At 45.0% G+C, this 24,501-nt stretch overlaps 1 long non-coding RNA gene across 5 annotated transcripts in view; it reads right to left on the reverse strand.

Moving 5' to 3' along the window:
* LOC138299629 (uncharacterized) overlaps window positions 1-24,501 on the reverse strand; it is a 146,753-nt gene that overhangs the window by 69,146 nt on the left and 53,106 nt on the right. For 3 of the 5 annotated variants that reach the window (XR_011204797.1, XR_011204796.1, XR_011204798.1), the window contains one exon: window positions 21,398-21,467. The exons of the other annotated variants lie outside the window; for them this stretch is intronic. This is a non-coding gene — a long non-coding RNA (uncharacterized lncRNA). The remainder of the gene's footprint in view (window positions 1-21,397; window positions 21,468-24,501) is intronic. 5 annotated transcript variants of the gene reach the window in all.

Genomic DNA, 24,501 nt, shown 5'->3' on the forward strand with positions numbered 1-24,501 from the left:
CCACACCTGTGTTTTTGATCTGGTTGCAGAGCTCCTGAGAGCAGCACAGAGTGCAACCTGAAACATGGCAGACTCTCTGTGTGGAGGCACCTGGGGGTGAATGAACTGCAGAGAACGGGGCCAGTGAATGACGGAAACCATGGGGGGCATACTTTGAACTCAGAGTAGGTGCACAGAGATCCATCTGGGCCTACAACCGGGTCCCTCTTAAATGCGGGTAGATTTGAGTGCTGTAGGCTGGGGCTGCTGTAGAGGCATGTCTACCCTTGAACTGAGGAGGGAGACAGGCCCAGAGAGACCTACATGCCGAACAGTGCGAGGCTGGACAGTGGGGGCCAGAAATAGTGCAGCTGTGTCCGCAGGGCCAAGGGCAAGTGCCACATGTGGCCATCAAGGTTTAAGGGGGAGGTGTGAGGCAGGACACCACTGCCATGATGCCCCTGTCATCTTTGCAAATGGCAGGTATCGGGGTAATGAATGGTCCCTTTCTTGCTGGCCTTGATGGAGAGTGAAAAGGGCTAAGAAGGATTCAAGGACACGTGAGGGATACAACTCCATTGGGAGGATTGTGGGGTGTTCCCCTTGGCAGTGTCTGCTTCGAGGTCATGTAAATGGACAGTGGTGAGGGACCGGCCTATTGGTGAGGAGGGGCTCTGGATACACCAGTGTAGAATGAGGAGCTGACCTGGCTAGTGAGGGGCATTGAAGTACTGGCTGATCCATGATCCACCAACTCCAGTCAATAGCAGAAGACAAATGTTGGGGCACGATTGGATAGTTATCTTGATAACCACATCAGAGAACTAGGAAGGAGAAGCAACTTTGGACCGCCGTGGTCTTGGAGGACAAAGGTGTGCAGTGGTTGGGGCCAGGTAGAGTCTTAAATGGGAAAAGACAGACCTCCCAAACAAAAGGAGGCACAAACGAACATAACTAACAATTATACCCTTCCCAGGCAGCCGGACACGATGTCAGAAGACCAGTCCCAACAGACATGAAAGACAGAGCCTGGGGCCCCTACACTGGAAGACCTCATGGCAGAGATCAAGGGATCCCAAAAGGCGATGGTGCTCAAAATCGAGACGGTGGGTTAACCACCTCCAAACTGATTTGTTTGGAAAATGGCAGATACCTTCACCGTAGTGGAGAGGAATGTTGCAGTGCTCCAGCAGGAGGTGATTACACTGAAACATACTGCAGTATCCCTACAAACACAAACGGCCAGGCTGGAGAACTGAATGTAAGACTCTTAAGGGCTCCCCCGGAATAGCCTGCATCTCATGGGCATCCTGGAATACACAGAGGGACAATCAGCAGAACTGTTCCTAGAGGATTGAATTTTCAATTATTATTATTTTTAAATATTTTTATTACATTTTCATTAGAGATCTAAATATCATGAATTTGTGTTTACATTGGTAGGATTTGGTAGATCTGATATAACATTTACATTCACACAAAACAAGAAAAACATAACTTAGGTCTTGTTATAACACTCAATATATGTTTGTCTGCTGTACCTGGCTGAAGGATCTTGCAGTTTGGAATTTAGTGGCCACGCATTTAGCTACATGGTTACACTATTCCCTGTTGGTTCATGCATGTTTGTGATGGAGGGGGATGCCGGTCTGATGTCTGTTTATGGTATGTGTCGTAGTTGTACTTCTTGTGCATGTTCTGATTGTTTACTCATCACTTATTGGCCGCTGTGGGTAACAGTGACGTGGGCGTGGGAGAGTGGGTGCGCTCTCCTACAATATGGTGTGTCTCGCCCAGTTGCTTTATTATGTTGGAAATGGTCAGGTACTGTCTGGCTTATCTCTAAAGCTGTAACATTGTCCAGTTCATGGTGGTCTTTCGTCGTTTTTAGCCTCTAATCTGGTTACTAAAATTTCCCAAGCTTCACATCCTGTATGTTGTAGGCCCCCCGGTGCTAATTTACTTAGTACCTGGTGTTCTGTGCGGGGCAGCACAGTGTCAGGGTGTGCCAGGTTTTCAAATCTGGTGCTTTGGGCGCTTTCCAATTGATAGCTATCAATCTTTTGTACATCACGTATGCTAGGTCTGCAAACTTATGTAGATGCCTATGTTTTTTTCTCTCATTCTCAGCCCTTACAAACAGGATTTAGGGTCAACTGCAAATGCAAGATCTGTCAATTCTGAAACTTCTTCTACCACTCTACTCCACTCCTTGTGTACCTGAGCACACTCCCAAACCATGTGGTAGAAGTGTGCCAGTGGGGAATTACACCAGGGACAGGCTGGGTCCGATCCAGGGAACATGCGATTAAGCCTGGCTGGCGATAGGTATGTTTGGTGTGTGTAGTTGAATTGTGTGTAGCGAAACCTGGGATTTCTCGATACCCCTGAGTATGGTATAATGCTTTCGGCCAGTCCTCTTGTGGTATCGGGTCTGGAAGAACTGTGTTCCATCTATCCCTTACATTCTCCAAATTAGGTTCAGGGGGTTTGTTCAGGATTTTATATAAATTCGTCACTACTTTTATTTGATTATCATATTGCAGCATGTGATGTAGTGTGGGGGATGTAGGAAAGTCCTCCTTTTTGCTTTTTGCCCTGGTCACCCCCACACTTTTTGGACAGATACTGGTGGTTACTGACTCTTGGCTGTGCCCTGGGTACTGCTTACCAGTCCCAGGGCCAGGGCTCTGTGTAAAATGGATATGCAAATTAGGCTAATTATAATTGTCTAAGTTAACCTACCTATAAGTCCCTAGTATATGGTAGGGCATGTAGGTTTAGGGACCACAGCATAGGTAGTGCACCCATAGGTGCACTGCTGAGGTGCCCAGTGTCATTTTAAAGGCAGGCCTGCTTTGCTGGCTGCTTTTAAATTAAAGTTATATGCAAATTCGACTTTGGAATTAAAAGTAGTTCCAAAGTCTTAAACTACCTTATTATTACATATAAGTCACCCCTAAGTTGTGCCCTATGTGCCCCTAGGGCTGGGTGCCATGTAACTATAAGCAGGGACCTTATAAAAATAGTTTTATAAGCCCTGGTGAGGTAAAAATTCCCAAATTTGTTTTTCCCTCATTGTAGTAAATGGCCTTAATAGGCTAGAATGGGGAGACTTTATTTTAATTTTTGAAGTCTCCTTAAATAATGGATACCAAGAGTTTGGTATCAAATTAATTGTTCTAATAAATCCCACAACTTCCAGTTGTGGGATTTAATATAACTTGTTCAGGTAAAGAGTTTTAAACTTTACCTGAAAAGTTGCCAATTTCAGCTCTGCATTATTTTTGCTGCTGTGCTCTGATTGGCCAGCATCTAGCAGCCTGGCCAGGCTGCCTTGATGAGGTGTGAAGTGGCCTGGTTTCACACAAAGGATTGTGCCTGTGGGAGGGAATCTCCGCTCAGCAGATGGTGAGGCAGGAAGGGGGAGGGCTGCCAAACTGGTCTTCAAAGGCAGAGAAGGACATTTGGAGCAACCAGCAACACCCCCACATCCTGCAACCCCAGACAACTAGGTGCCGCCTTGATAAGATTAGGAGAGGGCAGGAGAGGGGTGTGTTTATGATTTTTAGCCACACCAGTGGGTGGGCTCAGCCAGATGTAACCTCTAAAAATCAGATTCAGCCATGACAGATTTTTGGAGAATGTTGCCTCCTGGGATTGATTTTTGCCACACATCCCAGGAGGTGGTCATCACAGGGGGAACGACCCTGCACCTGATTGGAGAACCAGGACCCCCCTGCTTTTCACCCAGGAGCAAGGATAAAACAGGCAGACCTGCACCCAAACCTCAGATCCCCATCAGATTCTAACAAGGAAGACCCAAAGGAGAAGAAGGACTGCCCTGCTGGACACCTGGCCTGCACCTGGAACCTGCACTCAGAAGGACTGCACCAGCTGCACACTTGGGCTTCACCACAAGAAGGACTTTGCCTGGCTTCAACTGGTTCAAGAAGGGACTCCCTGTTTGCTACAGGTGAAAAATTGCTAACCAGAGTCCCCTGCACCAACTCCTGAAGAAATCAACCAGCTGGCCACTGCCCAGTGCCCAAAAAGGAGTTTGCGCCAGGTGCATTCTGGGAGTTGTAGTCCGCACCCCCCAAGGACCATCTCAGAATTTCTGGACCCTTGGGGTGAGCTGTGGACCTCAAAAGAACCTTAAAAGGACATCTGGGAGCAGCCCCAGAAGTTTGGAGAAGTTTTAGAGAACTTTTGAAAAAAAGCTCCATAGAGGGACCGACCCGCAGCAGCAACTCTAGCCGGCTTGCCTCAACCGCAACCCGGCCTGATTTGCTGGTTCGTCCCGGTAAAGATAATCTCTGAAAAAGAGACCAAGTCCGAAGGGAAAAAGTTGACCAGGACCTCCCAGCCAGCGTATCTGAGGAGGACTCCAGGGACGTCAGATCAAGATCCAGGTTTACCCTGGTCGAAGGATTTTCACCTCGAAAAAACGACTAAGTCCGAAGGTAAAAATCTCCACAGAGGATTCCTGCATCATGTATCTGGAGAAGGGCTCCAGGAGGTCGGATTGGACTGGCAGGTTCATCCCGCTGAAGAAAATCTTCGAAAAAGAGACTAAGGGCCAGATGTAGCAAGCCGTTTGCATGGCGCAAACTGTAAAAAACGCAGTTTGCAGCATGCAAACGGCCTCCCGCGATGCTCATTCCCAAATTGCGAGTAGGTACCGACTCGCAATTGTCGAATGCGACTCTCAAATAGGAAGGGATGTTCCCTTCCTATTTGTGATTCGCATTGCAATTCAGAGTTGCTTTGTGACCGCGAATGCGGTCGCAAACCAACTCGCAGTTACAACCAGGGTCACACTGGTGGTAACACATTCGCAAAAGGGAAGTGGTCCCCATGGGACCCCTTCGCCTTTGTGAATGTCGACATAAATATTTTTTCAGAGCAGGCAGTGGTCCTATGGACCACTGCCTACTCTGAAAAAAACGAAACCAAATGGTTTCGGTATTTTTTTCATTTTACAACGTGTTTTCCTTTAAGGAAAACGGGCTGCAAAATGAAGAAAAAAAAACTGCTTTATTTAAAAAGCAATCACAGACATGGAGGTCTGCTGACTACAGCAGGCCACCATCCCAGTGAGTGCAGGGACTCGCTATGGGGTGGCAAAATGCGACCCACCTCATGAATATTGATGAGGTGGGTCTTTGCGACCCCATAGCGAGTCGCAGAAGGTGTCTGAGACACCATTCTGCATCCGATTTTGCGACTTGCAAATTGCGAGTAGCTCAGACTCGCAATTTGCAAGTCGCAAAATCGGATTTTGCTACATCTGGCCCTAAGTGTGAGGGTAAAGTTTTAACCGAGGCCTCCCGCAGCCTGTAGCCGAGCAGGGCTCCATCGCGGTCAGCCTTAAACTTTGACTTTTCCCCGGTCGAGGTGCAACCAGATGGCTCGATTGGCGCTTTTTCTTTCTAGGCGCTAAAAAAACAATAATTCTTTAAAAAATCATATCTCCGGTTCCCCTTATCCGATTTTATTCGTTTTTGTGTCATTTTAAAGATAAAAATATAAACTATTTTTATAAATTGGTTTTGGATTTTTAAACTGTTTCCTGTGTTTTATTTAATCACTGTTTTGTGATATTTGAATGCTTTACACTCTGTCTCCTAAGTTAAGCCTCGACGCTCGTTGCCAAGCTACCAAGGGTTGAGCTGGGTTTAATTTACTGAGACCTAACTGGACCTTAGTGGAGGTTAGTGGCCTATTGCTAAGTGTAGATACCTACCTGCCCTTACCAATAACCCATTTTCCAACAGGGGAGATCACTGGTTCTAGGTCTCTGGCTGCCCATGTCTTTTTGATTGAGTGACATATGGCATACGAAGCTAAGAATTGCCCTGGATTCACTGCTGTGAGGGCTTGTATAGATTAAAATGACATCAGTTTTCCCTCTTCGAAGCAGTCTCCTACCAACAGTATGCCCACCTCTGTACAGGTCGTGAGTGAGTGCGACCTTGCCGTGTTAGCCCATCCAGGAATCAGTCCCAGGGGGAAACAGTGACGAATAGGGGAACACACTGTGACCTTTTTGTATGTACCTCCACCAACATGAGTGTGCCACTGCCATTAACGGATTATCAGACGCGCCTTTCGGTGTTTTATTTGTTAGCCATGTGATCAGAGGTTCTCCATGTAATTGCGCCAGCAGCCATGTGGATTCCGCCAGTGCGGGTCTGTGCATCCAGTTCAGTATCCACTGTAACTGTGCAGCAGCGTAGCAGAGATCGAAATTGGGGGCGCCTAGCCCTCCCGCGCTGATTGGGCGCTGCAGTGTGGTGAGTGCTACGCGCGTTCTACCCCCTCCCCACATAAGCTGCAGTAGGACTGCGTTCAGATCCTGGAAGAAGCTCTTGGGGACCCAGAGTGGTAATGCCGCAAAGTAATATAACAATCGGGGCAGTAACAGCATGTTTGCCACCGCCACTCTGCCCAGGGGCGATAATGGCAATTTGTTCCAGAACCGCAGCGACCCCTACATAGAAGCCAGTGCTCTCCCCAGGTTCCCATCTCTAAGATCCTCAGTTCTATGATATATGTGGACCCCCAGATATTTGAATGTATCAAAGCACCATTTCAGGCGACCTGCGGGGGCATTTTCTTTTCTTGACAGGGGTGATCTAATTAGTGGGAACAAACACGATTTGTCCCAGTTTACCACGAAGCCTGATAGCTCCCCATATTCAGTCAGAAGCAAAATTACTAAGGGTATCATCTCGCTTCCTTTTCGCACATATATTATGGCGTCATCTGCATACAGTGATATGACGTGGTGTAGCCCATTTCTGATTATTCCCCATCTATCCTTCATTGCACGTATTCGGGTCGCTGTGGTTCCATCGCTATAGCAAACAACAAGGGGGCGAGGGGGCATCCCTGCCTGGTGCCTCTGGTGATCGAGAAGCTATCGGATATAACCCCTCCCGTTTTCACCCTAGCTTGTGGTTTGGCTTACAGTGTCTGTACCCATTGTATGTAGTTAGGGCCAATTCCCATACACTGCATAGTGGCAAATAGGAAGTCCCACCCTAGTGTGTCGAATGCCTTCTCAATGTCTAATGATAGTACCATCTCGTCATGTGCATCAGGGGGGGTGTCTCCCATGACACTCAACAATCTGCGGATGTTTAGAAAAGTGTTACGTTTTGGGATGAATCTGTTTTGGTCGTTGTGTATCAAAGTATGTATGATGGGAGCTAACCTGTTAGCCAATATTTTACCTAGTATTTTACAATCGAGATTCAGGAGCGAAAGTGGCCTATAGGATTTGACGTCTGTGGGATTGCGCCCATGTTTAGGAAGGACCACTATCATTGCCTCTCTGTGTTGGAGGCAATATCTTACTGGTCCATGCCTCCTCAAACACTTTCAACAAGTGAGGCTTTAAGTGTGTCTAATAAGTGGAGTAGTATTCTATTGGAAGGCCATCTTTCCTGTTGCTTTGTGTCTAGGCATCTGCGCTAAAGCTAAGTCCAGTTCCTCCATTCTCAGAGGAGCCGCCAGCATCTCCCTATCTGCCTGCCATAATTGCGCCAGGGGTGAACCTGCAAGAAAGGACTCAAGTTGTTGGGACATGCATGTTTTGCGTTTGGTGTAGAAGGTCGTGAAGTATTCCCTAAAGGCCCCATTGATCTCTTCTTGCGTGGTGGCCGTTTTTCCTACATCTACCCTTATAGTCCCTATGGGGGACTGCTGGTGGTTCTGCGAAGGAGCCACGCCAGCAGCCTGCCCGATCTGTTTCCCTCTGTGTGTAGGCGCATTAAGTGATATTTGTGGTCGTGTTGATGGAGACGGGAATCTACTTCTTTATATTTTGTACGCGCCTCTTTTAGCACTGTGTAGAGAATCTCATTTCGTGCCACTGCAATTTCCGTTACTCTCAGTTCCTTTTTCAATTTGCTGACCTCCGCGTGTAGGGTGCGTCTCACTCCCCATGTGGTTGAGATACAGTGACCTCTGATTACAACCTTATGCGCCTCCCACTCTACTGCTCTTGAGTCTGTGGAGTCTTTATTGATTTCCCAGTACTGTCTCACTGTTGTGTTCAATCCTTCTGCGAATGCCTGATCCTGGAGAGCTTCTATCTGTAAACACCAGGTAGGGATTGCTGAGCGTCTCCTGCCCCAATTCAGTGTTCTAAGCGGTGAGTGATCCGATAGTGTCTTGGTCAGGTATTCTGTCTTATTGATCAGTTTGCATATGTCCCGGGTCCCCCATATTATATCTATTCTGGTGTGTACCTTGTGGGGTATTGAATAGAATGAGTATTCCCGCTGCTGCGGGTGTTTCATGCGCCATAAGCCGTAGAGTCTCATGTCGCCCCCCCCCATGTTAGCAAGGGGCATCTGGCAGTTCTATTTAGTGATGCTTTCGGGTGTGTGTTTGATCTATCTAACACTGCATTCGGTGTGCTGTTGAAGTCGCCCCCCCAAATGGCCGGTGCTGCGGGGTTTACCAATAATGCTGGAGTAAGTGTGCCCAGGAATTCAACTATCGCACTGTTGGGGGCATAGATCCCGATTATCGATAATTGTCTCACATCTAAATGCCCCTCTATTACCACGTATCTTCCCCCTTGATCTATCCTATGTGAGGTTTGGACAAAGGGGATGCCACCTGCTATCCATACTAATACTCCTCTTGCAAAAGCAGAGTATGTTGTGCCTACAACCTGTCCTCCCCATTTCTCACGTATCTCCTGTAAGTCAGACTCCAAGAAGTGTGTTTCTTGTAGAATGGCGATGTGTGCTCCCTGACGTCTGAGGTGTGCATATACCTGGGATCTTTTGCTTGGTGCACCCAGACCTCTCACATTCCACGTGACTATTTCATATTGATGTGTGGTGAGATTTACGTTTTGAGCCATGTGGCGTTGTGTAATGTACCTGCATGTGGCACACTCCAGGTTTCAATACCCGTCCAGATCCCTCCCATCCCTACCAGATATATAATTAAAGCTAACAGCCTCCGCAGTGTTTCCTGTGTTTCGGATTGACCTTTAGTGTACATATTAACTGTCACCCCCCCTCCTCCCACCCCAACTAATCCCTACACCCAACTATGAACTCGTAATAAACTACACAACCCGCTACTACTTAATAAAACCTGTATCCATATGAATACCTATAGGGGAGTTATTTTGGCAATCGGATGTGGCTCTTATACGGGGCTCACATCCTTCCACAGACATAGGGGGTCATTATGACCTTGGTGGGCAGCATCAGCCGCCCACCAATATCGGACCGCCGGGCGCCCGACTCTGCTGTCGCACTCCCGCCGCGTCCATTTGGAGATCCCCGCTGGGCCGGCGGGCGGAAACCTGGAAGCTGGGGATCTCGGCCGCAACACAGGAGCCGGCTCCACATGGGGTTGCGGTGATGCGGCTGTTCGACGGGTGCAGTTGCACCAGTTGCGCTTTTCACTGTCTGCTATGCAGACAGTGAAAAGCTCCATGGGGCCCTGACAGGGCGACTCCCCTTGCCGCCAGCCTTTTCCCGTCGGTTCAAACCGCCAGGAAAAGGCTGGTGGGAGGGGGACTCGTAATCCCCTGCCAGGCGGATTATCACCGCCGGGGCAAATGTGGCGGAATACCGCCGGCCCAGTCGTAATAGCCCAGGAAGCACCGCCAGCCTGTTGGCGGTGTATCCGTCATTTTAGCCCTGGCGGTCTCGTACCGCCAGGGTCAAAATGACCCCCATATTCTGCGTATACATATGGGCGCTCCCAGAGTGTTTGCCCCCCCCCCCAGACCGCATGCTCAATGACGTCAATCAATGTTCTTAATAAGAAAGGATAAATTGTTCAAAAGATACTCATAGGTGGCAACTACGTCCTCCTCCGTATGAGTTCTCGCATAGTTGTTCTATGCCACCCTTCAAGTTTATCGCTCAGTTCAGAAGGAAAAGCGGTTCGGCAGCTTGTGTTTACAATGCATCCGCGGATCTGGGGGTGAGCTTCGGGCCCTTTAGCACTTCTGTTATCGTGGAATCTGAGCTGGCCAAGTCGGAGTCCGGACTGTCCGCAGGGATCTCCCGGAGTGCCTCGAAGGAATTTTGCGTGTGCAGTGGGAGTTTCTTTCAAGACTTTTGCCCTTTCTTCTGGTGCCCGTTTATCAGTGGGTTGTCCCTTGGGTAGTTTCTAGGTGCGCTTCCGCGAAGGAGAGATAAACCATTCCTCTCCTTCATCTGTTCCCTCTTGGGATCGTGCGAGACCTTTGGCGTGCAACCACGTCCATGCATCTTCAGGGGAGGTGAATACGTGGGTGCGATCATCTGATACCACTCTCAATTTAGCAGGAAACAACAGGGCGTATTTAATATTATGCTCGCTGAGGCGTTGTTTGATTTTTGCATAGGAGTTACGTTGTCTCTGTACCTCTTGGGTAAAGTCTGGGTAGGCATTAACAACTGAATCCTCATGTCGGAATGGGCCTTTACGACGTAACTGCTGTAGTATTGCATCGCGGTCTCTGTAGTTTAAGAATCTTGCTATCAGCGGTCTGGGTGGTTGGCCCGGGGCTGGCGGCCTTCCTGGCCGCCCTTTCCACTGAGAAGAACTTCGATGGGCCCCGTTCAGCACGTCTTTGATCAGCCATTGTTCTAAGAATATTTCCGTACTCTGCTCTGTTAGTTTTTCGGGAAACCATAAAAAGCGCATGTTGTTTTGCCGGGATCTACCTTCTGCTTCTTCAGCCCGTTGGCATAAGATCTTCACCTCTGCGTCCAGTCGTTGAATTTGTTTTTGATTATCCGAGACCATCGGGTTCAACACATTTAACACATCTTCCGCTGACTTCACTCTCTCCGCCAGATTACGGTGATCCACTCTAAGTAGGTTCAAATCTTGTGATACTGTATCTATCCTATTTTCCAAGGAGGATTTAGTGTCCATGATCGCCTGCAATACTTTTTCAAATTGTGTAGAGTGGGCTTGGGTTCCTAGTGTATTTCGGTCTTGGTTTTTCGCGGATTTGGATTTCCCGGCCATGATGCGTTTCTGTTAGTCAACTTTCGTGATGCAGAGCGGCGTGGCTGTGTGCTGCTTGGGTGATGGATTTCACTGTTGGTGCACGCCCGCACCCCAGTGTGTGGTTCTTCCCCTCAGCGTAGCCGGATCTGTTTGCGTTTCCCCCTGTGTGAGCCGGTTGGCGGCAAGCGTATAAATGTCAAACACTGCCTCCAGTTATTAAGCGTCCTGGATCGGGAGCATGTTGCCTCCACCGGATTGCCCAGTTGCCACCCGTGAAGTAGCGTTTTGGGCGGCCTGAGTCACTCCAGCCGGCCGACCTCGTTCATTGTTCTTATGTGTAAATTTGACACCTGGCGGGGACGGGGGGGTGGGTATTGATGGTGGATGAAGAAAGATTGGGGGAGGAGGACTCCAGTCTCACAAGGCCACCCAGCCCCCTCTCAGGTCCTGTGTAACTGTTGCCCCCGTTGGGGGTTAAGAGTTTTGTTGTTGGCACTGTAGAAGGAAGTACCGCTCAGGCTCTTGGCCATCACCGCCGGGCCTGGGCGAGTGTTTGCCGGCATGGCGCGACTCTCCTCCGCGTGCACCGGAGCTTATTTATCTCCTTGCTCCGATTGCTTTTCCCCCTGGTTGCAGGCAGACACTGTGGGGCAGCGAGCGGCACCAGGGCTCGGTGCGCGAGCTCTCCTGCGTCCCCACCTCAGTCGCCGGGGTGCCCCGCCCGGTGGCAGGCATGGGAGAAACGCAACAGCCGCCGCCGCTCAAGGCAAGGGGGGAGAGGGGGAGAGGCCGCAGTCTGTACTGGCTCCCCCAACCGGGAGCCCCCCTCCGTTCCACCCCACTCACCACGCGTCGACTCCTCGTGGCCAGGTGTCCCATGATGCCACGGCCGCCGGCTTCCACACGGCCCACGCTCAGCCCCGACCGCCACGTCTCAGCATGCGGCGCCGCTCGGCTCTTTGGTGGCAGACGACTCTTCGGGCCAGATTTCTGTGTTTCGAGCACCGATCACCGATCCGGGAGCACCCTTCAGGATATTGTCCGTGAGCCTGGGTCGGAGCTCACGTCTTAGGCATCCCTCGCGGCCGCCATTTTGGCTCCTCTGGATTGAACTTTCAATACCTTGAAGCGCAGAAACTCTCCACATTCTTCAAGACTGAAAAGGCACATTGTGCTCTGGTGCCGGTCCTGCAGCTGGGGGTGCCCCCGCAGACCCTCATAACCCTCCTTTTCAACAATCAAGATGTCATTCTTAAACATGTCCAGACACATGGGACACCACAATTGGAAGGCAACAGAATTACGGTATTTTTACCGGATAATACACGTAAAGTGCAGGGTCTAAAAAAAAAACCGAAGGGCCTGATTATGAGTTTGGTTGTTGGACGAGCCGACTGCCAAACTCGCTGGGAGGACACCACTCTCATACTGGTGGTGTCCCCCAAGCGTATTACATGTTCCTGCCGGGCTGAAAGGCAGGAGCATTGTATTATGCATTCCTACCGGGCTGACCAGCGGGAACAGTGCTATGATATTGGTCTTGGCTCGTTTAAGGGAGCCCAGGCCAATATGGCAGCACAACAGCACCATCAAAATGCACACTGTCTGCAATGCAGACAGTGCATATTCCGATGGTGCTGGGCAGTTCAGGGCCCTCCCTGTGGCCACCGGCACTGGCTTTCCACCAGTCTATTCATGGTGGGGTCCCCGCCATGAAAAGGCTGGCAGAAAGCTGAGTTGTAATCAGCCAGGCAGCTCTGAGTTCAGCGCTGCATGGCTGAGTACAACTCAGACTGCCAGCAGCCCGTCAGGAACAATGTTCCTGGCGAGGACCGTGGTCTCCTGGTGGGTTCTCCTGCCAGGATCGCATGGAGTGCGGCACTCTGACTGTCACCATGAGTGTGGCCTCCCCTGACCACCATACTCATAATCAGGCCCAATGTGCTGATAAAGAAGAAATTGTGGGATTTAAACATCCATTACAGCCTGTTGCTCCCTGCGAGCCAGAGAGTACAATATAAGAGCAGGGCTTTCTTCTGTAATACCCCCGAAAGCAGCTGTCCTGCTGGGGGGCCACAGCAGAAAATGTGTGCAGCTGAGGAGACACTCTGTTGGTGCTCTGGAACTGAGTGGATCCCTCTGTGGGGGCAAACTGGGTAGAACTGTGGTGCTAAAAGAGGTGATGAATGGATTGGGATTACCTGATGCTTGGAGGAAATGTCATCCCGGAGTGTAGTTCTACTCCTGAAACACCCCTGCGTCTTGGACACTCAGCAGGCTGGATTATTGTTTAGTGACGGACGTTACTGTGCATAATGTGAAAGAGGTCAGATACTTAGCGAAGTATATCTCTGACCATTCTCTGTTACTAGTGATTTACACTGCGGGTAGGTAAATCCCCAGGATCCCTGAGGCTCAGGTTAGAGGCACCGACGGACATAGTTTTTGCACACATGATCTCAGAGGTACTGGATGATTATTTTAATGAAAACTGGGACAGCACTGAACATAGATCAATGGAATGGAATAGTTCTCTACTGCAAACCTCTAGCAAGATTGCACATTGGTGGCATGATGTCTGAAAGATTCACGTTGCACAGGGGAACTAGGTAGGGCTGCTCACTTTCGGCACTGCTCTTTGCTTAGGCAATGGTGCCTCTGGTGTGCAGGTTGCGGTTGGTATTGAATGGCTGGGGTGTGAAAGTGGGAGCCACCGAGCATGTGCTTTCTTTATATGCAGATGATGTGTTGGTATATTTGCATCACCTGATATATTCATTTCTGATAATGCTGACTGCCCTATCTGATTTCAGAGACATATACTGCCTCAGGGTGAATCACACAATGTCCACATTATTCCCATAAGGCAAATGTGGCACTGGAGGAAACTCTGGGAATGGATCTCCAATGGGAAACCACTAAAGTTCAGTACCTCGACATTCAAGTGATAAGAGACCCGGAATCCCATCAGTTTAACATGGAAAGGGTGCTGGTGGGTCTCCGAACTGAGGTAAACTTTCGGAATGCAATTTATCTCTCCCGAATGGGCAAGAAAGCCCTTGTCAAAATGATTGGGCTGCCATGGTGCTTGTACATTTCCAGGGCAAGTGTAACATACTCCAACAAACATTCAAAGAGCTGGGCAAACTCATAGTGGACCTACTATGGGCTACGTGGAGGAAGCAGGTGGGGCCTGACACTCTCAAGCAGACATGGAACCAAGAGGGGATGTAAGTGTCATGCATGGATCTTTATTTTCTGGCTGTGCAACTGCAGAATGCAGTCCACTGGCTGAATGAGGAGACACATGGGAGAAGCATTTGTTGGAGGGAATGCACAGGACCACCTCTCTATCTGAACTTCTAATGTTGGGAAATAGGGTCCTCAGCTCTGTGCCATATGTTGTCGAGCAGGAATGCAGAGGCTGGGGACGGGTGGTCTGGAGCATTCTGGGAAGAGCCCAATTTTCTGATTCTGCATCTCTTTATACAGGTTGCCTGCCAGGTGACAGTGGAAAGATGGAGTATGGAGGGCTGTGACACACTACAAGTTTTATATCTGAAGGATAGATCCATCACTTTAGAAGATGCAGTAGCAACTTTTGACTTAGGGTATGGTAAATTCTTACAGTATACAAAGTTGGCAACCACAGTGATGGGTATATGACCCTCATTTTCTGAAGTGCCAGAGTCTCCCGGGTCCTAGTGGGACTGCTTGGCCTAGTGAGTAGTCTTGCAAATCTACAGGGTAATGCATGAGAATGCTCTCTCACCTGCACTGGGGATTCAGGGTAGATGGCATTACATCAGGGGGGAACAACTCACAGATGCAGAGTGGCGGGCGCTTCAAGAGGGGGTGTCAAAGACATCAACTAATGCTCGCTTCTAGCTCATACAATGCAACTTTGTATACCAGGCCTACTTGACACCCAAGCTACTGGGTACTATTTACCAAGACTGTTTGTCCTCACATCCCTGTAGCAGCCGCAGACTTTCTGCCTGTAGTGTGGGGGTGTCCACTGGTATGAGATTATTGGCAGGAAGTGGTGATGGAACTGGATCGAGCATCTGGTTGGTCAATTGTAATGAGTGTAAGGTTGTGCCTGCTTAGATTAGTCCCCCGGCACAAGAAGAAACAGCTTTGCAGGTAGTTAATACTTCTGGGGCTAGTCTTGGTAAAGGTTAGGATTGCAGTTAGGTAGTTCTCCCAGCCCCGCCATTGGTATCAGATTGGCTGTGGGATATGGCTGAATGAGCCAAGGTGAAAGAAAGACAAATTTGCAGAACACACAGGCATGATAAGGTGGGCAAGGATTTGCAGGCATGGGTGGTGATGCTCACTGAGCTGTTAGAGCCGCAAGATGCCAGACTCCCCTGAGACGGCAGGGCAAAAGGATGGACTTTGTAAAGTGGGAGATTGTACAACAGCGGGACTGATAGGAGCTGTGGTATCGTGGTCACTTTATAAGTATGCATCCTGGTGGAAGTGGAATGAATATTGGAGGACTGATTTCAAATTGCTAACTCTACAGCAGTAGAGCGGGGTGGTGGGGATTGTTTTGTGGTGCACATTCTGCATCGATATTTGAAATGACAATGTCTAAAAGTTTGTATCTTTGTATGCTACAAATACCAATAAAAACTATGCAAAAAACACAAAAATGATAGGAGGAATGCTTGCAATAAGTTTAACTCTTAGCACTCGCGCAGGGTAGCATTTTAACCCACTCTTCTTTTGCCACCTCAATTTGGGCCCAGCCATATGCAAATCAGTCTTACTTCTGGTCCAATAGAAACACTCCAGCCCAACCTGCCAGAGCAGGTCCTCTTTGTTCTTAACACAAGCAACCAAAGACCGTTTCCCCCCAGACTGGGGCTCATCAGTCAGGTGTAGCTTGGTTCCAGTGGCATAGTGAGCATGGCATTCACATCTAGGGGAAAACTGGCACAATATGGTAAACAATATTGGTGACAAAATATAATTTACCATAGTATTGTGCTCCTATGGTTATGTTGGCAAGCACAAAAATATCAGAAAAAATATTGTTGAGACAAATGTTGCCCCAAAATAGACAAAATGTGTTGATATTTTTAATATAAATAGACTTTAAAGCAATACGTGTTAAAATTGTTAATATATAGATGTAATATAATGCAAATTCAATAATTTCCACTAATATTTAATACTATATGTAATAAATATATATACTTATATCAGCAACCACATATATATGGTTGGTTATAGAAGTATATATATGTGTTTGTGAATATATCTATATATTTATAAGCACAAACATATATATCTATAACATAATTGATAAAACATGTATTTCACATCATTAATTTTTAAATTTTGCATTTTTTTTAATGTATTACTATTCAAACAAATATGTATATATTGGTAGTAATAAATGTAAAGAAGTATATGAAATAACTATTTTCAATAATATATATATATATATATATATATATATATATATATATATATATATATATATATATATATGGTTAAAAAATAAGTTTACTGCACCAAATCATTGGTGTAGTAAACGTCTTCTTTCGCCATTGATTGCGTCCCGAGTGTGTATTTTCTTTGTTTGCTATGGATTTCACATCATTGTGCTCCGCTAGCATTACGCACCACCCTTTCAGGTGTTTGGATATAAATATACAGTATCTATATATATATATATATTCACTGAAAAAAACTAAGGTAATTGGGACTTTATAGTTAGGAAATATATATTTTTTTAAACTTGGAAATTCATTTAAAAAACAAAGGATACAGGGACGTTATAGTTAGGTTCAGATTTAATGCACAAAACCATAGAACTTCATCTGTTATAGTGAGAGTTATTTCAGGTAAATATAACTTATGTCCTGAGGTAAATATACCTCGCACCCTCGCAATGTACAGTTTTCTCATCAATAATTTTACTGAAATTATGTCAAAGAAGATGACATGACTACCGTAATATCTCAGGTAATTAGCAGTGCATGGCGAGTTAGAATGTTATAGTTAGCTTAGGGTACAAGTTATAGCTACTTGAACCATCACTAACTAACAGATTCATTTCTATGGTTTTGTGCATGTAAAAATGAACCTAACTTTAACATCCGTGTAACCTTTGTTTTCTTTTAGTGAATTTCTAAGTTTTTTAAAATTCTATTTCCTAACTATAATGTCTCTATAATCCTTGTTTTTTCAGTGAATTTCTAGTTTTTTTTAATGTTAAATATTATGCCTATTGCAATGCATGGTGTGGGTAATGGGAGCAGGGACTGGCTCCCAAAGTTCCTTGTTTACTGCAGTATCCTCAGTAGAAATCCTTTCAGTTTTCCACTTCAATGCCATCAAGATCGAATTCAGCTGAAGCACACTTTGGTATAATTTCAGCATGTTAGCAGTCTAGTTGTTCATTAGAACACTGTAAGCAGGGAGTTCACTGGCAGTCTGGTGCTGGTGTTGAAAGTGCATGTTTCAGTCCACATATCAGAATGTTTTAATGAAAGAGAAGAGAAAGATATTTGAGAGCTCACTTAAAGCATGAGCTATTTTTTCTTTCTACAGCACAAACCATACTTGCTGTGACAAAATGAACCCACTCATTTTTTACCTTTTTTAAATTAAATGTTTTGAGTTTTACCAGATTAATTCAATCAATATGGCTTCAGGTATGCCATACTTTTTTAATAAGTAAGACTGTTAGCGTTGTTCTTTAGAAAACCCTGCTAGCACACTCTGCTGCTAGTTGTTCTTTAGAACACTCTGGCAGGCTGCAGTAGGACACAAGAGAATCAACTGACAGGCTGCTCCTGTTGGAAGTACATGTTTTACTGAGAATGTCTGACTTAATTCTCATATGGCTGAGAAAGATAGAGTGAACTTACAGAAAATAAGCTCTCATTTTAGCTTCTGGAGCACCTTCCATAACCTCTATGGGAAAATCATGAGAGAACAGTTTTCTCTCAAACGTGATTTATGAAATCCCTACAGGGTAAAATCATCTGAATAAACAATACAATTCCTAAAATTAGTATGGTACCAATCACAAATGATTCATACTGTAACTAAAATTTTCTATCACCCTTTATACGTTCTCCTTGTTGTGACCCTCAAAACCTGCTATTCACTGCAATACATTTCAATGAGGTGCTATCATGTACATTGGCCTCAAGATGGCTGCCATCACTTTCTGGTTGACCCGCCCACGGCCAATCAGATCTCACCATGAGATCTGTGCTTAGGTTCCACCCAGATATACAAATTTCTTTTTCTTGAAAATTACTGAAGGGATTTACACCAAATAATGGAAGAACTCTTTCCGGACCAAGAGCAACCTTGCTGCCAAATTTGGTGTAATTCTGTCCAGCAGTTCAGGCTGTAGTTGTGTCTAAAATCTATATGGAAATTAAAATGGGAAACACACTTTTTTAACATCCCCTTTTTCTCGGGCCGCACCTGGCAGATCACCCTGAACTTTCCATGCGCAACAAGATTCTTGGACACACTTTTTTTGGAGCATTTTGTGAAGATTCGTCAACTGGGGCCAAAGATATATCCAGGACAAAAAATGCTTTTTGTATGGAAACTAGGTTGTAACACATATATATATATATATATATATATATATATATATAGAGAGAGAGAGAGAGAGAGAGACACTCCAAGATTTTTGCTGTATCGTCGCCCTCAAATGTGGCTAGCTCATGGGAGGGTGGCGAACCCCAAATACTTCCACAAGAAACACGATGCCTGCTGTTCACCAGTGCTGGAAAAGTAGACAACGTCCCATAGCTCCAATTACTTGGCAAGTGTTCTTCTAAATTACAAATGGCAGAAACAACTCAACGCGTTTCAGAGCTCCTGCTCCTTGTTCACGAGTTTAGAAAATCAATATATATATATATATGTGTGTGTTTTTATAAATGTATATATAAAACATACACATATATGTAAAACATAATCAATAAAACTATAAGAAATATAAATAATCTAATTACAAAAAATATAAAAATGAATGTAGACAATTCAAAAAAATTTAAAATTGAAAAATCCAAATAACACATTTAGAAAAAAATATTAACGTTAAAATAAATTCAAAAATCAAAACAAATATTAAACTCTTAAGAAAAAAATTAACATAAAATATATATACATATCTATGTATATATATTTTCAAAAATCTAAAAACAATCTACCAATTCAAATAATTATTATTAAAAAAATAATTATCAATTAATAAATAATTGTTATTCAATTATTAACTAGTTAACTACCTCCCCTACCCCCTACAAACCTAGTAGTCCGCAACTAAAATATACCTTAAAAAATAACTAATCCAGAATTTAAATATTTACAATTAAATACAATAATTAATTTACAAATAATAATTAATACTTAATGACTACATAAATAACTTCCCACCCTGAACCCTGCACACCTAGCATTTTGCAATTAAAATATAATTAAAATAAATTATTATTCCATATTTAACAAAATAAAAAATGAATTAGTTAAGAAATAATAATACATTGTTAATTAATTAATACTTAACTTCCAACCCTACCCCCTACAAACCTAGCAGCCAACCACTATCATGCAAGTAAAATAAATAAGTATTCGATGAATTACATAAAACAAATAAAAAAATGATGAATTAACAATTAATAATTCATTGTTAATTATTACTTAATTAACTTTCCACTATCAACCATACCATTAAATAGAATTTATCAAATAATTTGTAATTGCTTATAACCAAATTAACTTCCTACCCCAAACCTCCGACAAAGCTAACAACCAGCTACGACACTATAAACTCTTAAAAATTAATAAAAACAATCTAAATCACTTAAAATTATAAACTTTATTTTGAAAACAATTAACTTAAATAGTACCATAAAATGAATATGTCAAATAACACACATTCAAATAATTATAAAAACAATATTTTAACCACTATATTGGTTACACTGATATTAAAAACATCAGTAATATTCACATCAATATTACTTACCCCCAAAAACTATATTCTTGTCAACTAAATCCCTACTTCACAATATTTGTGTGTCATGATATTTAATTTCCAGAATTTCTATCTCCCAATATTTTTACATTGATATTTTGTCCAAACAGCACATCTGGGCATTTACTGGCAAAATTAATTTGCACAGGAATTCTTCTAGCAGTATTCATGAAACCAAATCTAAAAATGAAAGCCTAACTATAGATGACCGTGCAAGAAGGTTGTATTCTCCCATGGCCTAACTGCCATGTCTTTCACACGCATTGCTATACCTTAATTTCATTATCATGCTTTTGGTGAACACCTAAAACCTGCACATTGAACATACATCGGGAAAGCCCAACACTATATTAAGGTTTTACACATTTGAAAGACTGGACCGAAATATCCAAGTACATTGTAAATAAAAAACAAAATTAAAGTATCCCATTTCTGACAGCACAAATACAGTTTGGTTGAAAATAAAAGAAACAAGTCCCAAGAACAGTTAGAAAAATGATTAAATTACTAAAAAAAAAAATTTTTTAAGAAAGTAAAATTGTGAAATCCATAGTAAACACAGTCAGGGAACAGCGTTTTAATAATAAAGTGGAAACGGTAAGAAAACCAAAGGAATGCCGGGTAGAAAAAGGTTATGAGAGGAATGAGGTACAGAAAAGGGGAATAAAAAAAAAGTAGAATAAAGAAAGAATATTGGGGAAGGAGAAAATATATTTTTTTAAAGTAAGTGGAAAAAAATCATAGGCATGAGACGGATGGAGGGGGCATGGAACTAGAAGGGTACCAATAGCAGTAGAAAGAGTGAATGGGAATTGTGGAGTAACTCCTGGAACAGCAATATCTTAAATAAGAGTTTAAACTATCTCAGTGGCAGGGCGTGGGACAGGGATGCAATGAAGGGAAATTGATTTAGGAAAACCTTGTAGCTAAACCAAGAGAGCGAAGTAAACATCTTTTAATAATTCATGGCATTTACAAGATTTAAAAAGCATGCAGAAAAATAACTAAAAGTCCAGAACACAGTTTTAGGTGAAATTGCTTCTCAGGATTAGTATTTCATGAATTTGCTTTCTAGCAAATCACAGCCTTTTCTCAATTAGCCCCTTTAACAAATTTACTTTGCCAACACAGTGCTCTCAGTGTAATAAAGAATCAGATGAGTTTTGAATAACTGCACACAGAAATAAGAGGGGGTTATAATGTTTTTAGTTTAAGGGTAGGCCTTTCAAAAATAATTCCCCAGCATTTAGGGCCATATGTACGAACACATTTTCGCCTAGACACAAAATGGGTAAAACCCTTTGCTACATCTGGCCCTTAATCATTTTTAGACATATCTGTTGAAAAACCCTTTGCTATTAAAGTCTGTGCCCTGGACCTTGAAACTAACAAAGCACTTACAGCTCTTTGTAGGCAGTGGGAGTCAGGTTTAGATTTCAGTGTTGTCCAGAAAGTAGCAAATTGTCAGCTTCTGCAAAACATTTTCAGCAAATTACAATCACAGAAGAGGAGTTAAGCTAAATGACTTCATGCACCATTGCTACTCAAGATATTTCTAACCAAACAAATGACACTGCCAAAGCCTTTGCTATGAAGAGAACATACACATGGGCCCATCAATCTTTAGGTCTGAGTTGTAATGTAACAGCAAAAGAAGAACACATATAATAATATTTACATTATCAATATTAAGGGCCTCATTACGAGTTTGGCAGTCTGACAGTAAGATCGCCATGGTGGCAGCCGCCAAAAGACCTCCATGTTTGCGGACACACAGACTGCCGTATTACGAGCTACACAGGCAGGAGCGCTGAAAAGCTGCCAAAATGCCTATACCACCAGGACTCTGGAGGGTAGGAAAGAGGCAGTTCCACCACCAGGACTCTGGAGGGTAGGAAAGAGGCAGTTCCACCACCAGCACCGCCAGCCCATCAGAAATCATCTCAACCAAATACGACCCACAAATCACAATAGCGGTTCTCCCAAGGTGGAAAACCAATGGTGGTGCAAACCGCGGCGGTCGGTGGTCTACACAGTGATACACTGCACCACATGGGATAGTTTGAATTCCACACATCTGACACATATCCACACACCCAACACACCTAAAAGCTGCACTATAAATCACACCCCTTCCCACACCAAAATTCTTTGCAACCAGAATGCCACACACAGAAGACAGAGCACCATTTACTAATATAGAACCATGGTATAGACACACCTCACCACTCCAAATACCTCTCATCTCTTACCTGCACACCATACATATCATACAATATTTCCTCCACACATCAGACACCAACTGTCACCAACTTACAACACAGCACCCACACCTCATCACCCTATTGTTTTTACCTTTACTTGTCATCCACCACTTCAATGTCCCCAACAAAAAAATCCCCGCTTCATAGACGATGAGTTGAGCGTCATGGTGGAAGAAATCATCAGTGTAGAGCCACACCTTTTTGGAACCCAAGTCCACAAACCTCAATTGCCAGGAAAATCGTGATGTGGCAAAACACAGCCACCAGGGTGAATGCTGCAGGCAGCTATCCACGCACAAGGAAGGACATCAGGAAGAGGTGGAATGACCTCAGGGGGTAGATAGGTTTCATGGCCGCCAGACAGTCCGCAAGACTGGAGGTGGGCCCCCACCTCCGTCCTCAATGTTCACATCATGGGAGAAGATGGTCTTGGACATTTTGCATCCACAGGGCTTGACAGGAATACCCGGTGGAGTTGAGACAGGTAAGTCACAACACTGGAAATGTCATCTTAACGTTCTGTCTTGCATGCTCACTGATCACCTTTTGACATCTTAAAAGCCAACACACACACCATCCCTGTGTCCAACTGTCCAAATATCCCTCTCCGCCATACCAGTTGTCAACTAATCTCACCTGGAGGTGCAGTGTCTGTGTATGGCATAGGTAGTACAGGGACTGCCAGCACTACAACTCCCAGCAGGCACTGTTCTACCATTCCGAAAACCAGAACAGTGTACCTCAATGAAAGTAGCCCTGCATGTCAACGACACAATCGACTCAACCCACCTGAATGACACACATTTTTACAGTCTAGGGCAATGACAGCAATGCTATAGGCATCTGCCAGTAGAATACCACCAACACACAGCTACTGCTGTGTCTTTTGCTAAAATAGCCCTCTTACCTCCCACCCATTGATAGATACTCACCTGTGGACACACATATCTGCAGTATGCTGTACCAGGTGTAACGTTATATATTTGGACAGGTAGAATGGTTACTCCTATGCTGATGGACAGGTCAGTGTCCAGTGCACAATCTACAGCTGTCTGGTGACTCAATAATTAACTACTGCCAACTGTGAGGTACCATTAACAACATCAAGCTACACATCTACAAGACATGCATCTATTGAGAGGACTCAAACTTCCAAACTATTCTGATAGCCGGTAGCAAGGTTTATGACATAGGAAGTCCCTGTATCCCATATAGCTGTACTCCAGATTTGAAAGACTGTGTCACTGTCAAATCAGGGTATTCGTTAAAGCTTTCCTGTACATGGCTCAAAGCATATCCACCTGTCAAAGTATGATACCACATGTAGCATGACAATCTGTAACTGTCTGTTCCACTTCTCCAAGAGGTCACCTACCCAATGTCAGCATAGAGAGGACACCTGAGACAGCTATATCCCCCCTATATGAAGCCCTCAGTGAGGACAACACCCCTGGATGTGAGGGCCACTCTGGTCCATCTGGGATACCTGGTCAGTCTACACCTGTCAGCCTCACCCTGCCCACAACTACTCCTCCCAGCACTGTTGCTTCGACATCCCAGGCAACCATTCACCCCTAAACCTGTGCCCTAAGGACAGTTGAGACCATCATGTGCCTGCCAGTGAAGCTACCAGAGTCATCACTAAAGAACCCAGACAATGAAGGATCTGGTACAAGTGGGAGTGAGCAAACTGTGTAAAGGGCTAAGACATGTGAGGGTAAGGGGAGTGGGAGGGATGCAGAGGGCCAGTGGATTGAGCTGCAAGGGACACAACTGGCCTGGACACCATCTCCCAAGTCTTGGGAACCTACCAACAGACCCTAGGCGTGATGGACCAGGTACCTGCCACGAGGAGGGAGATCAAACAGCTGCAGAGGGACAACCACCAGGAAGTTATACATAAGTGGGAGGCCCACAATGCCAACATGGCCTCCCTAACAGGGGTGCTGAGAGACATTAACACTACCCTGAGTAGGTTATGTCCACCACAGCAAACCCCTTCCTTTGGCCATGATACATCAGGATCCACTACATCTGTGGCAACCAGTGTATTGGAGGCTCTGCACCTGGAAGAACATGCCTCAGACACCCCTGCGTCTGTAGCTGAAGAACCCCCTGCAAACCTAGATGTCCACCTAAAAATCCAGGAGGAGCAGATGCCAAGGCCTCGACCACTGCTAGGAAGTGATCCTCTACACAATCTGTTTATTAATCATGATAAACAAGCGGCAGTACATTTCT

This window comes from Pleurodeles waltl, chromosome 1_2 (genome assembly GCF_031143425.1).
Source record: "Pleurodeles waltl isolate 20211129_DDA chromosome 1_2, aPleWal1.hap1.20221129, whole genome shotgun sequence".
NCBI lineage: Eukaryota > Metazoa > Chordata > Amphibia > Caudata > Salamandridae > Pleurodeles > Pleurodeles waltl.